We start from the raw sequence: 14,225 nt of genomic DNA, 5'->3' as shown, positions 1-14,225 counted from the left end.
ACAGCCAAGAACTGATGAGGATAGCATCCAAAAGAGGAGAACCTTCCAGCAGGAATGGAGATCTGATGGCTGCTGGGATGCCTTGGGAGCCTGTGTCCCATTTTTAAAGACAAATAATGCACTTGGGATGTCTCCCTGCCTTGTGAGAAGGTGTGAGCTCCTCAGGGCCCCCTGAGAAGGCAAGGACATTGCCCAGAGCACCAGCAGCTCCCACACCACCAGAGCGTCCAGGGCCAGCAGCAACCTCAGCTCCTTGACACCTGACCACAAGAGCTTGTGTCTGCCTAAAAATCCCCAGAGGGGCATTCCCAAGCCCTGCCTCGTGTTTGGGCAGGGGCACAGGTGCTGCCAGCTGCCCTGACCCTGTACAACCCTCTCACACTTCAAAGGGAGTGTTTGCCCAGCCAGGCTCCAGCCCTGCACCCCTGGCCAGCTCCAGTGCCCTGCAAGGGGCAAGTGATGGCGTGCAGGGTTTGCCCAGGCAATTCCAGTGTGCTGGGGGTTTTCCCAGCTCCACTTGGAGCCTCCTGTCAGGCTCTGCACTCTTTAATTGGAGCTGATTTACGGCATTTTTATTGCTGCAGACAGCCAGCAGTTGGCACAGCAGGCAGCTTTAATATTACTTTTGCATTTTGTTATTGAATCACCAGCTTGGAAGGCAATAGTGAGGCTTTTTATAGCTCGGCCTGGCAGCACAGCTCCTCGCTGGGCTCTGGAGAGCTCAGGGTGCCCCTGGGGGCCAGCAGGGGCATGGCCAGCTGACCACAGCACAGCCGGGCAGCAGTTTGTGTGAGCAGCTCAGGGACACAGCCCTGCTCCAGCTCCTGCTCCTGCTCCACGGCACTGCTCAGCCCCTCCCTGGGGCTCACTGTGCCTTTACTGGCCTGCAGGGCTGGCCCCGAGGTTCTTACCTGGAGATTTGCACCCTCCCAGAGCACAAAACACAGCTTGTGCTGTGGAACAGGGGATACAGTCCAGGACAGCTCAGGACAGCTCACAGCAGGCAGAGCAGCATGTGCCAGCTGCTGCCACCCTCCTGTGTCCAGCAGAGACTGTGACAGGCACAGTGGCCTTGGGGTGTGCCTTTTGCTGCAGCTCACACTCTCCATCCAGGGCATCACTGCCTTCCAGTCTCACAGGTGCGCAGGATCTGTCTCCTGGTCCAGCTCCCCTCTGTGAGGGGTGTGATAAAGTGTGCCTGAGGGAGAAGGGTGGTCTCTGTTATCAATCTATTACACACAACATGTTTTAGCATGTTCTGGAGGAGCCCATTCACCTTCACAAGTCTCCTCTGTGGTTATTCATCTCTGGCTTGAAAGCAGGAGGGTCCAAGCTCCACACACAGGTTAATGCCAGCTGGAGAAGCTCTCTCCCCCAGAGCCCAGCAGGTGAGGGCAGTGCCTGCGAGTGGAGATCAGTTCTGGCAGGGGAATGTCCCTGCAGGGCAATGTCCCTGCAGCCCCGTTCCTGCTCCCACCCTGTGGCAGCACCCGGCTCTGTGTGGAGCAGCGAGTTCCCTTGGCAGCCCGCGGGCACCGTCTCATTCAGTCTCACTCAATGGGATTTAATGATTGACTGAGCCCTGCTGGTTAATTACCCAGCCAATACTCGGCTATCAGCCTCGCTGAGTTTGTAACTCATACACCCAGCCCTGGCCGGGCTGGGGCATCGATCCCAGCAGATCCCAGTTTATCCCAGCAGATAGATGCCCTGGGGCAGTGAGGATGAGCAGGGTGAGGAGCAGTTAACCCTGGCACAGCCCACACGGCTCATGGCCTGCAGAGCCCAGCCCTGTGCCAAGGGGAAAAGGAGCTGGCACGTCCCTGTGGGGGTCAGGCCGTGCCCCTTTGTGCCCTGAGCACTGGGATGCTGCTGGCAGTGCCTGTTCTCTCCAGACCCCAGGAATGTGCTCTGCAGCTTTTCCCTGTCCCCAGGCACAGCCCTCAGAGGATCACAGCATCATCAGGGCTTGGAGGGACCTCGGGAGAGCACCCAGTGCAGCCCCTGCCAGGCAGGGTCCCCCTGAGCAGGTGACACGGGATCTCACCCAGGTGAGGCTCCAGTGCCTTCGCTGATGTGGTGAGCCGTGCCCAGCTGGCAGAAGGGGACCTGCAGCAGCTGCCTGGGCTGGCTGGGCAAAGCCTCAGCCTCCCCTTCCCACAGTGAGCAGTGCAGGCCTTGGCTGCAGCAGAGCACCCCCTCACCAACCCCAGCAGGGACAGCTCAGCCACGGGATGGCTTCTGAAATATCTGCAGTGCTTCCTCCCACCCTGCAAATGGCACTGTTGGTGGAAAATGCAGATGCTGCCATGGGAGGAGTGGGAGACAACCACAGCCCAGAGCCTCGAGCTGTTGGGTAGCACAGAAGTGGGTGCAGAAATGCAGAGTGCAGCTCCTGCAGTGTGGCATTGGGGTGAAAGGGCAGAGCACAGGCACCAGGGTGCCAGCATGGGCATCCCACCCCTCTCACCAGCAGAACCCCATCCCTATGGTCATTCCCCAGTTCCTCTGGGAGCATTCTCATGTCCCTGTCCCTGTGAGCATCTCCCCATTCCCACAAGCACTGCCCTGCTCCCATGCAGGCAGCATTCCCAAATCCCACCTTGGCATGGGCACAGCCTGTGCCAGTGGCATGGAGAAGCTCACAGGATGCTCAATAACTGCCCCCAGACAGAGGAGGGGGAGCACCACAGAGGCCACGCTCAGCTGAGCTTTAGGATGGAGAAGACAAAAGGTGATTTGCAAATGATTCAATGATTGAGTTTTTAATTGGACTCGTGCCTTTCCTCACCCGTTTAAGATGGATGAGATGGGTCTGAGCCTCTGGAAGGGCTGTTTGTAAAACAAACAACCAGGCTATTAATTATCCTGGATGTTAGCCTTGGCTGGAGGGTGCTGCAGGAAGGTCTGCTGCTCCTCAGGGATGAGCCCTGGTGGGTTCAGGTGCTGCTCCTGGCGCTGGATTTGTGTACCAGCACAGCACAGGCTGCTACCAGCTCTGTGCAAGCCCTCCAGAGCCCAGTGGCACCAGTCTGATGAGCCTGTCGGGCACAGGAATTGAAGGGCATCTGCAGATGGAGCCATGGGACCTCCCCCACCTCTGCTGAAGGATCCTGGGGCTGCATTTTTAACAGATCCCCTTCCTGTGCGTGCATTTACACCCCGGGGTTTAAACAGGCTGAAATGAATGTGTCTTTGGTAGCTCAGCTCTTTGTCATGGTTTATTTATTAATTATTTCTTAGCTGTCATTTTATATGTGTGCTGTTACTCAATCACCAGCAGGGTGGAAGCTAAACCTGACTCTAGAGAGAATAAAATGCCCTTTTCCTGTGCTGTTTTCTGCTGGAACAGCCTCTGCAGGTGCCTCTGTGCCTGAAGGGCAGAGAGTCAAGGGATTTTTCAGTGTTAAATCATGTGGAAATCAGCATAGAAGGGGAGTGTTCATACAGGGGCAGTGCTTGAGGAGTGCTGAGCAATGATGGGTTTGCTTGGTGCAAAGAACACCAAAGGAGATGAAAGAGCACAGGAGGAACCAGCAGAGCTTTGAGGTGAAGGAATCCCTAATTCCAGCCCTGCAGCAAAGCAAGGGGGAACCGCTGACAAAAACCACTGGGCCACTGCCCCCAGGGGCCACTCTCAGCTCTGGGGGCATGGCAATACCCGGGGGGAGCAGAGCCACTGGTTTGGGGTGTGTAAAGGGGGAACTGTGCCACATCCAGGCAATTCCTGGGCATCGTAAAGGAGGGCAGCCCATGCTGGGGGAACAGAGCTCGTGACTCACAGCAGGACACGCAGCCAGTAGGGGTTTCATATACACATCCTTGTCAGGAATTTCATTTTTCCATAGGGCTTTTTCCCCTCCATCCTCCCGTTTCAATTTAAATTCCCTGTCAGGGTCCCAAAAGAGGCCAGTCTGCACCCCCAGCTGAACGTCTGCAGGACCTGTAATGAGTTAGGGCTGAATTGCTGCCAGCCCTTCTGGTAACGTTTAGAGAGGCCCTGGCTCCCGGCCAGACCCAGCGCTGGAGGAGAGAAAGGCAGAGCTTGACAGGAGTGAAGATATTGCAGGATGTCTGGGAGACAATCCCACCCCGGGCAGGATCGGAGCCCTCTGCAGCCCCTTTCCCATCCCATTCCATCCCATCCCATTCCATCCCATCCCATCCCATCCCATCCCATCCCATCCCATCCCATCCCATCCCATCCCATCCCATCCCACCCCGGGCAGGATCGGAGCCCTCTGCAGCCCCTTTCCCATCCCATCCCATCCCATCCCATCCCATCCCATCCCATCCCATCCCATCCCATCCCACCCCGGGCAGGATCACAGCCCTCTGCAGCCCCTTTCCCAGCATCTGCAGCCTGGCCCCACAAGCTCAGCGTGCCCGGGGCTGCTCCAGCCCCATCCCTGGGGCTTTTCCTGTGCCCCATCCGAGGTGTCCCCTCCGGAGCTGCTCCTCCCAGGCTCTGGCGACAGCAGGAGGTCCTGTGGCAGCCCCTGGCTGTCCGGGAGCCAGCTGGTGTGTCCCAGCTCCTCCTCAGCCTGTCCTGGCAGGAATGCAGCAGCTGCCCCAAGCAGTTTTACCCTGCTGTAGTGCCTGCCCACACTCGTTCCCTGCTGGAGAGCCTGGTGACAATGTGGGAAGATAAAGGGCCGCTGCCAGAGAGGGGATAAATATTTGTCATTTTCCATCAGTCTGGAAGAGGCACCCAGGATCACAGGCAGGCCGCAATTAAACCGGACTGCGGTGTGATTAACGCCGGCTCTGCCGAGCTCAGCCACCCGCGGAGCCGCGGCTGCGGAAGGGTTAACGGTGCTGTCACCGGGGATCCCCGCGGCTATGGAGGGGTTAACGAGCTGTCACCGGGGATCCCTGCGGCTATGGAGGGGTTAACGAGCTGTCACCGGGGATCCCCGGGGATCCCTGCGGCTATGGAGGGGTTAACGGTGCTGTCACCGGGGATCCCCGCGGCTATGGAGGGGTTAACGAACTGTCACCGGGGATCCCTGCGGCTATGGAGGGGTTAACGGTGCTGTCACCGGGGATCCCCGCGGCTATGGAGGGGTTAACGGTGCTGTCACCGCAGATCACCGAGGATCCCTGCGGCTGCGGAAGGGTTAACGGTGCTGTCACCGGGGATCCCCGCGGCTATGGAGGGGTTAACGGTGCTGTCACCGGGGATCCCCGGGGATCCCTGCGGCTATGGAGGGGTTAACGGTGCTGTCACCGGGATCACCGGGGCTGCGGAGGGGTTAACGCTGCTCTGCAGCGAGGGAGCTGTCACCGGGGATCACCGGAGCCCGGGGCTGCGGAGGGGTTAACGAGCTGTCACCGGGGATCACCGGGGATCCCCGGAGCCCGGTGCTGCTCGCGGCGCTCCGCCGCCGGCAGGGCTGGCTGCAGACCGCGGGTGGCACCGGAGGTGGGGACGTGGCTGTCCCCAGCCCCTCCCGGCACATCCCGGGCTGTTGGCAGCTGCTGCCCACAGGACACATGTGCCCGCCGGGAAGGGTGGACTCCGGGGAAGCGTGTCCAAGGTTTTCTTCTACTTCTCGTTATCCTGCTGTGATTTTGGCAGCAATAAATTCAGTTAATGGCTCCAGTTTGAGCCTGCTTTGCCCGTGACGGTATTTGCTGAGGGATCTCTCCCGGTCCTTATCTCAAGTCCATCACTTTCCATGCACTCACCCCCTCGGGGGGCTTGTCCTGTGTCCCTGGAGCTGGAGGAGCTGCTCCTGGGCCAGTTCCCACTCTGACAGTGTGGCTGTGTCCCTGCAACAGAGACATTTGTCCCCCAATGGGCACATCCCTGGCTGGAAATTCCATGGAAAGGGCATGGATGGAGTCAGGCTGGTCCCAGCAGGGCTCTCCCTCTGACACCCCAGGGCTCAGAGCACCCATCCCCAGCTCTGCCAGTTCACACTGGCTGTTCACATTTTCAGCCTTCCCTTCATAGGCACAAAAATTAACTTTTTTCCTCTTTTTCAGTCCCTTGACTCTCTGGTTCTCTGAAAGATCCTTGCTGCTGCTCAGGAGCAACCAAAAGCTGGATGTGCAGGGGGAGGAACGTGTGCAGGCAGGCTGGACCACACACAGCCCGGGCCAGGAGCTGGGAGAAAATGGATTTGTTCATTCCAAATTCCATCCCCCCTTTTCCTGGGCTTTGCTGGAGGTGCTGTCCCTGCTCCACAGGGATGATGTGGCTGGATTAGGTGGAACCCACTTTTACAGGGCTGCCTCATTTCTCCCCTCCCTGGTTCTACTACAGGTGTTTTGTGCCTGATCTCTGCATTCCTGGCATGCCTGGAATTCCCTGATGCTTTACCTCAGATCCGAATTTCCTGGATTTATAACATTTGTGTTTAATTGAGTAGCAATGACCTTGTACAATTATCCACCCAAACTTCTGCTGTTTGAGCCCCTCCATAACCCCAGCTCGACACCATTTTTGAGCAAAACTTCTAAATTTGTTTGATGCCAAATCAGCCTCCAGAGCCTCGGCTCTGTCCTTCTGTTCAAACCCATCTGATATCCCAGATCTGGTGTCGAAAGGAGTGGCTCCAGTCAGAAATCTCTCCCAGTCCCACACTCAGGTGTTGCGCAGCTTGGTGGGATGCAGACCCGGAGCACTCCAACCTCCATCCCACAGGGACTGCTGACACCTCCAGGGAGCCCTGGCTCACTCCCAGCCATCAGCTTTTTCTCTCTCGGCCCCGAAGAAGTCCCTTCAGTATTTCCAAGCTGCTGAGCTGTGGTGCAGAGCTCTTTGGCTCCCCAGGAGCCGCAGGATGAGCGGGTGTGAGGCAGCTCTGGAGCTCAGGGCCTGGCTGCCTTGTGCCGGGTTTTATCTGGCCTCTATGCTTGCAGAAGTTGTGTTTGTTTGCTGGGAATAACTGCGGGGCAGGTGCTGAAGGGTGGAAACCTAAAAGCCCTTGAAGGCAAATATCCACAGTGGAAACGTGTGAAATTCTTCTCAGGGAGAATTTTTTTACAGAAAGAGTGGCCAAGCGTGGGAAGGGCTCTCAGGGACACGCTGGGGTCCCTGGAGTGTCCAAGAAACACCTGGGGGTGACAAGGTGGGGATCGGGCTCATGTTGGACTCAGTGGCGTTGGAAGACTTTTCCAACCTGATGGTTCTGTGATCCTGTGTGATTTACACCGTGTTTTACACCGTGTTTTACACCGTGTTTTACACCGTGTTTTACAGCGTGGATCAGCTCCCACCCCGCTCTGGGCAGGACAGGCCCAATGGCTCCGGCAGGCTCGGTGCCCCGGGGATGGGAGATGCCGAGGCCTGCGGGCCGTGCTGGGGTGGAAAGGCTGCACAAAACCAGATTTCATCCCTGCCGTGGTCCTGCCCTTCCTCCACGGCAGCAGGAATTGCCCCTCCGGGCTGCCTGGGTGGAAAATCAGCAGGATCGGGGCCTGGGCTGAGTCACAGCGGTGCGGCCCGCCCGGCCCCGGCCCCAGCCCTGCTTGCTCAGCGCCTTCCTATCGCCTGGAATCGCCTGGAACGGCTTCCTATCGCCTGGAACCGCTCCTCATCCCCCAGAATCGCTTCCTCGGAGGAGCTGCTGCCGGGGAATGGCACTCAGCAAGTCTGAGCAGCCCCCGCGCCCTGCTGCAGCTCAGCCTCCCCTGACCTGCTCAGCCGGGGATGGGCTGGAGAGGAGGAAGAGGAGGAGGAGGAGGAAGTAGTGGTGGTGATGGTGGTGATGGTGGTGTTGATCCAGGACCCATCCCAGTGGGTGCTGCTGCCCCACACCTCACCACTGCCACTGTCAGCTTGGGCAGCCCTGCCAGGGGCCCTGTGGTGGCCTTTGGAACGACCCTGGCAGACAGCTCAGACCAGGGACCCATGAGCCCAGCTCAGATCCCCTCTGCACCTAGCCCAGGTTCCCTGAGCTCAGCCCAGGTTCCCTCTGTGCCCAGCCCAGGTCCATCCCCTCTGTGCCCAGCCCAGGTCCATCCCCTCTGTGCCCAGCCCAGGTCCATCCCTTCTGTGCCCAGCCTAGGTTTCCTGAGCCCACCCCAGGTTCTCTGAGCCCAGCCCATGTCCCCTGTGCCCAGCAGCCTGGCAGTCCCCTGTGCTGTCAGTGACTCTGTCCCTGGTGCCATCGCCCCTGCTCCATCCCGTGGCCCTGCCCTCCCTGCCCTGGTTCACAGCCCCCAGGTCTCCTCTCTATCCAGCTCCCACCAAGGCTGGGATGTGAATCACTCTCCCAGAGCCATGGCTGATGCTCAGGGCTGGTTTATCTGAACAAGCTCCCAGCCATTCCAGCTGTGGGGCTGTGCAGGGAGGGGATGCAGAGGAGCCTGCTTCCCTCCAGCATCCCCCAGCCCAGCTTTGGAGCTGTCCCCGTTTACTGACCTGGGGGACATGGCCATGGCCACAGAGAAGATCCCTGGGTGGGAATGTTTTCACCTGGATTTGGGTATTTTCACCTTCCCCCTTTGCCCTGTCACTCCCCTCTCCAGTTGTGCCGTATCTCCAATTTCCAGAGCAGAGCAGAAACTTTGCCATTATAGTTTTGTCCCCAAATGTTTTTTTCCTTTGCTACTTTTTTTTTTAACAGAAAATATTCTGGGTTTCAGATTAAAAAACTCACCAAGAAGTGAAATAACCCCTGGAGCCCCTGCTGAGCCAGCTGGCTCCCAGCTCATGTCACCCAGTTGAAATGGTTTGATCTTTTGACTTCTCTCTTTGTCACCCCCCATAATCACATCATTTTCTCTTTCTGGAAACCACCTTTGGTGGGGAGAGGAAGATTTAATGGCTGATAGAGGGAGGAAGGAGAAATCCAATGGGAACAGTGGGCAGAAGTGACCAGGGAAGAGTCAGATTGGTATCACCAGGTACAAGTTGTCCCCTGGATATTTCCCCACCCTCCAGCTTCTTTTGTTGTGCAAGATTTTCCGAGCCTGGTGTGGTTTGCTGGTTTAGCAAATCTCCACAGATCTCCTTTTCAAGCACTTTCTCAGTGTCTCCTGGAATCCTGAACCTGCTGCAGACACAACCTCAGCAGGGAGTTCCCTGAGCCACCCCCTTCCCAGGATGAGCACACCTTCCTTTGGGCTGCCTTTGGCTCCTGGGCCCCTCAGCTGTGCAGTGGAGGGGACATGAGGAGGCTCATCCACATTTTTAGGGGTAACTCTGTTCTCAAACCCTTGGGCCATCTCCATCCGGGCTGAGCATCTCCAGGGGCAGTGCTGCTATTGCAGAATTCAGCTCTGGGGAGCTGAGGGAGCAACAACCAGAGACAAGTCAGCCTCCCAAATGGGTCCTGTCCATTCCTGGGCACCACTGGGTGGGGAACAAAATGCAAAGAGCCTCCCAGCCCAGTGTTCTCAAGCAGAGCAGTGAGCGATGGGCTCTGCTCACCCATCTCCACCCAGGCAGGGCGTGCAGGTGTCCCTCAGTCCTGTCCCACTCTCAGGGGTCCCTGCTGTCCCACCCTGGCTGTGCAGTCCTGTCCCACTCACAGGGGTCCCTGCTGTCCCACCCTGGCTGTGCAGGTGTCCCTCAGTCCTGTCCCACTCTCAGGGGTCCCTGCTGTCCCACCCTGGCTGTGCAGTCCTGTCCCACTCACAGGGGTCCCTGCTGTCCCACCCTGGCTGTGCAGGTGTCCCTCAGTCCTATCCCACTCTCAGGGGTCCCTGCTGTCCCACCCTGGCTGTGCCCTCACCCTGAGCCCCTGCAGTGCCCCGGGGCAGTTCCCAGGGCACAGGGCACTCTCTGGGTCTGCAGGAGCAGGGCTGGCACTGCAGGGTCACACACTGTCCCTGTGCCCAGGGCTGTGCTCGCAGAGCTGGAGAAGGAGCCTGGTGAGTGTTTCCTAAACCTGCCCCTTGCCTGACTGGGCTGAGCAGGGCTGCCTGACTGGTTTCTATCCAGCTGGGCTGGTTTGGTGTTGCCTCGCTGCTTGCTGGCGAGACAAGTGTATTTTCTGGTTCTGCTGGCAGCGGCTTTTATGTGGGATGAGCTGCTCTGCTCCCCTGAGCTGCAGCCTGGGACTGGGGCATCTCCTGTGCACACACAGCTCTGTGCTGGTGCCACCAGCACCTCCTCACCAGGGACATCCCCTGGGATGTCCCAGCCCACGTTGTCCCCTGCGTGGCAGCCCTGGAAGGCCTCGCTGGCTCAGCTCTGCTCTGCTGCCCGGGGCTCACGTGGCTGCTCACCCAAAGGGCACAGAGCTCCTAGGCTCTGTGCTGGGTGGCCAGACCCTGTCTGTCCCAATGCCAGGAAGGCAGAGAATGGCCTCATCCCTGAGCAGAGAGATCTGTGAGCCCTGGAGGTGCTCAGGAAGTGACAGGACGAGCACTCAGTGCCTGCTCTGGGTGTGAGTGGTGATGGGTCACAGGCTGGACTTGGTGATCTCAGAGGTCTCTTCCATCCTAATGATTGCATGATTCTCTGATCACCCCAAACCTGGAAAAGCTGCTGGAGGCTTTGGGTTTAAGGAGGCTCCTTACTTGGCCCAGGGCATGTGCAACAAAGCCAGGAGCTGGATGCAGATCTCCTCAATCTCCTTGGAGTCTCCTCCGCCAGGCCTGGCTTCTTCTGCCAGGTCATGTCAAGGGTCGGTGACAGAGGTGAGAGCAAAGAACCCAGCCCAAGTGTCCCAGCTCCTCCTCCCCTCTGTTTGTTTCCACCAGGCTGACTCTCCACAAATAAAGGATTAATTGAGGCTGTTACAGTTAACTTGAAAGAGCCCTGCAGCATGAATTTGGGATCCTAAACACAACCAGTTTCAGGTCAGTAATTAGTGCACTTCACTCGTTGCAGGTGCACCCTGGGAGCTCTGAAACAAGTACAGGATCAGCAAGAAAAATATCTAGAAGCAATGGCAGTGATTTCAGAGAGCTCTCTGTCTTGAGCACCAACTGCATTGCTGCTGCCTGCCTCATTAGGGCTGCTCCGTTACTGGAAGGCCTTTGGGCACTGGGGCAAGATCCTGACATTTCATCTCCAGCTTACAGAGTGAGGGCACCCCACAATTCCCACATTGCAGGTCTGGCTGGACCCATTCCAGTGTGAGCATGGACAGGTCACTTCAGCCTCCTGGGGCTCATTTTCTTCTTCTCTGAAGCAGCAGAGGAGTTTCTGTATTGGAGGGTGATGGTGCCTGCATAGAGCTCGGGGAAGGGATAAAACCCCTCTGCAGGGCTCTGGTTCTGCCCCTGCCTCAGGGCAGCCACCACGGAGCTCTTGGAGCATTGCTGGGGACCAGCACCCAGCACGGGCCAGGAGGAACAGGATAAATCCCAGATCCTGCTGAATGCCCCCACGGGCAAACCCCGCTGCTTTGTCCAAGCTTGTTGAGTTTAATTCACTAAGAAGGAGGCGACTCCTTTCTTCAGGAGTGAGACTCTTGCTGAACAAAGAGCCATTGTGGGATGTGCTGGGCCTTCCTGGGCAGTGGGTGGCCTTTGTGCAGAGCTGGGGGCTGGAGGCTGTGCCAGGATGAGATTAGCAACCCTGGGCAGGGAAAGGGAGCTCCTGCAAGTGTTCTTATGGCTGGGCTTTGCACAGTGCTGTCCTTGTCCCTCTGCTCTCAGCCCCTCTCACCTCTCCAGCATCCTGCTCACTCAGCCCTGGAGATGGGCACTGGGCTCTGGGAGCTTTGCTATTCCAGCCCAGCATCCTGTGGTGCTGCTGCAACCGTGGCTCAGGCTGCGGGGCTGGGGCAGAATAAATCACCCATGGTGGAGACAATGTCCTGAGTGGGCAGGTGGTGCAGGAAGGGCTGGAAGGGCAGGGTCTGGCAGCAGCCCCTGTGATGCCAGCGGGGCTGGGTGTCCCCAGTGCGGCAGCTCAGTGCCACAGCAGCGAGCTCAGCCTGCCCACAAAGGGCACTGGGCACCTCCTCCCAGGAGACAAGATCAGAGCTGCCAAGGAGCAGGGGAGGGGACACCACAGAGGGGCCACAGAGACCTCCTGTGTGCCAGCCAGTGGGAGCTGGGATCCCCTTTCACTCTCCAGCGGGAATTTCCCCATGGACACTTCCCTTGTGTTCTCCTGCAAAGAGCAGCAATATCTCAGGAGCTGGTGGTCAGTGAGAGCCAGGACAGTGATATCCATGGCCTGGCTGAGGAAATATCCCTGGAGCTGGTGGTCAGTGAGAGCCAGAACAGTGCCCAAAGGTCCTGCTTGCCCCCTTGACACAGCCTGTGCTGGAACTCCCCAGGAAAGGAGAAAGCAGCAGAATGTTTCATGTCTTTATTCACAGAGAGCCAATATCAGTGAGACCTGCTTGACAAACTGCCCCCTGAGGACTGCAGAAATACCTTTTCCATCTGCAAATGGGCTGTTAATAGGAGAAGATTTAGAGGCTCCAAATGCACTCCTGGAGCATTTGATAAAAGTGTGTGGGAGCAAAGTGCAGAGGCTGAGCTAATGCTGCTCTGCTGGATCAGAAACACTGTCTGGGCTCGGGCAGCATGCAGAGAGTGCCAGAGCTACTGCTGGGGAGGCCCAGGGAGCACTGCTGCCTCTGCACTGGGGCTCTTGCTACCCACTGTCTAAAGCTTGGGGATTCATAAGACAAAAATATGGTCTAGAGGAGAGACAGTGCTGCTTCAGCGCTGGAAAATCTAAGGTAAAGGCCAGAAATGTTTTAAACTGAACTCCAGTGAGCGCAGAGATAGGGAAGGACGTTAGGCCTCCTTGCATGTGCCAAAAATAGAGCACATCAAGGAAAACAGCCTGGAACAATGGTGCAGGAAAAGCTTATCTCCAGGAGCAAAGTAGCACAGGTTTCTTTATGGTGCCTGAAAAAACCTCAGCGAAAACAAAACAAAACAAAACAAAACAATGGCCTTGTTCTAGATCCTGATTCTCAGCTTTCCCAAACTGTCTCCCAGCTCCGAAGTGATGTGGTGTTGCTCTGTATGGGTTGAAGCCTTCTGAAATTGCATGGTGACACTCTGGGTATCATGGCTTTGTCAACTGTGACATGTGCTGTGACACCCCTGGGCACCAGGGCTGCAGAGACCAGCTCAGGATCTGCTCCCCTGGGCTGGGCTGATGCTCCAGTGACACCCCTGGGCACCAGAGACCAGCTCAGGATCTGCTCCCCTGGACTGGGGTGATGCTCCAGTGACACCCCTGGGCACCAGAGACCAGCTCAGGATCTGCTCCCCTGGACTGGGGTGATGCTCCAGTGACACCCCTGGGCACCAGAGACCAGCTCAAGATCTGCTCCCCTGGGCTGGCCTGATGCTCCAGGGGCACCTGCTGCAATCAGGACACTGCAAAAACCCTGGTGAGTGCACTATCGTGAGGATTGTGTAAATATTTTGATTAACTTCACCTTGAATCTACACGAAGGGCAGATTTTTATCACATTTACTGACAAAACAGCTTTTTTTTTTTTTTTTTTTCGGGAGGGAGGAGGAGGATGAGTAAGTGCTAGGGGAGAATTCCTGCAGTGATTTCACAGCAGATGAAAGCAGCCAGATAGGAGCTGCTGCTGCCTGGAGCAAGGGGACAGCCACCCCCAGAGCATGGAGGACTCATCATTCCTGGGGATGGGACACGTTTGGGATTTCTGTCTGTCTGACAGGAGCATGGGGCAGCACGGGGAGTGTGCCCAGCCCCAGGGGCAGCTCCAGGCTCTGGCAGGCTCCTCCAGCAGCCAGTGCCCTGTTGGCAGGACTCTGCTGATTGTCACACATGGGACCCTCCACTCTCCCCTCGGGGCTCGCTGGTCCCACCCTGGCACAGGTGATGTGCTGTGGGGGGCACAAGCAGCACCCCAGGAGTGTGCAGACAAATCCAGGCCCAGCTGTGCTCCAGCGCTCAGAGCCTGGCTGCTCCCCCAGTTCTGCTGCACAGCAACTCCCAGATCCCAGCCCTGCTCCCAGAGCATCCCTCACTCTGTCCTGTGGCTGCCCCTGCACCCCCAAGGAAAGAATGCAAAAGCAAGGCAGGAACAAAGCAGAAAAAGAGCAGTTTGGTATTATTTTCTTTTCTGGGCCATTTTGAATTAATTAAGGAATGTGATCTAAACTATAAATACCCTCCTTCACGTATGATTTATGGCCTGTTTGTTCTGGATTGGTATGTGCTTAATCTCTAATTGTGAGCCCACCATCTGTTTTTATTGATCTGCTTGCCAGGAGAGTTATTGCTCTCCTTGGCCTTATATGGGAAAATTAGGTATGAGCTGAGGGAGCCAGAGCCAGGGCTGTCCTGACGTCAGCCTTGGAGCTGCTCG

This window comes from Camarhynchus parvulus, chromosome 18 (genome assembly GCF_901933205.1).
Source record: "Camarhynchus parvulus chromosome 18, STF_HiC, whole genome shotgun sequence".
NCBI classification, from domain to species: domain Eukaryota; kingdom Metazoa; phylum Chordata; class Aves; order Passeriformes; family Thraupidae; genus Camarhynchus; species Camarhynchus parvulus.
This window is presented reverse-complemented; position numbering follows the sequence as displayed.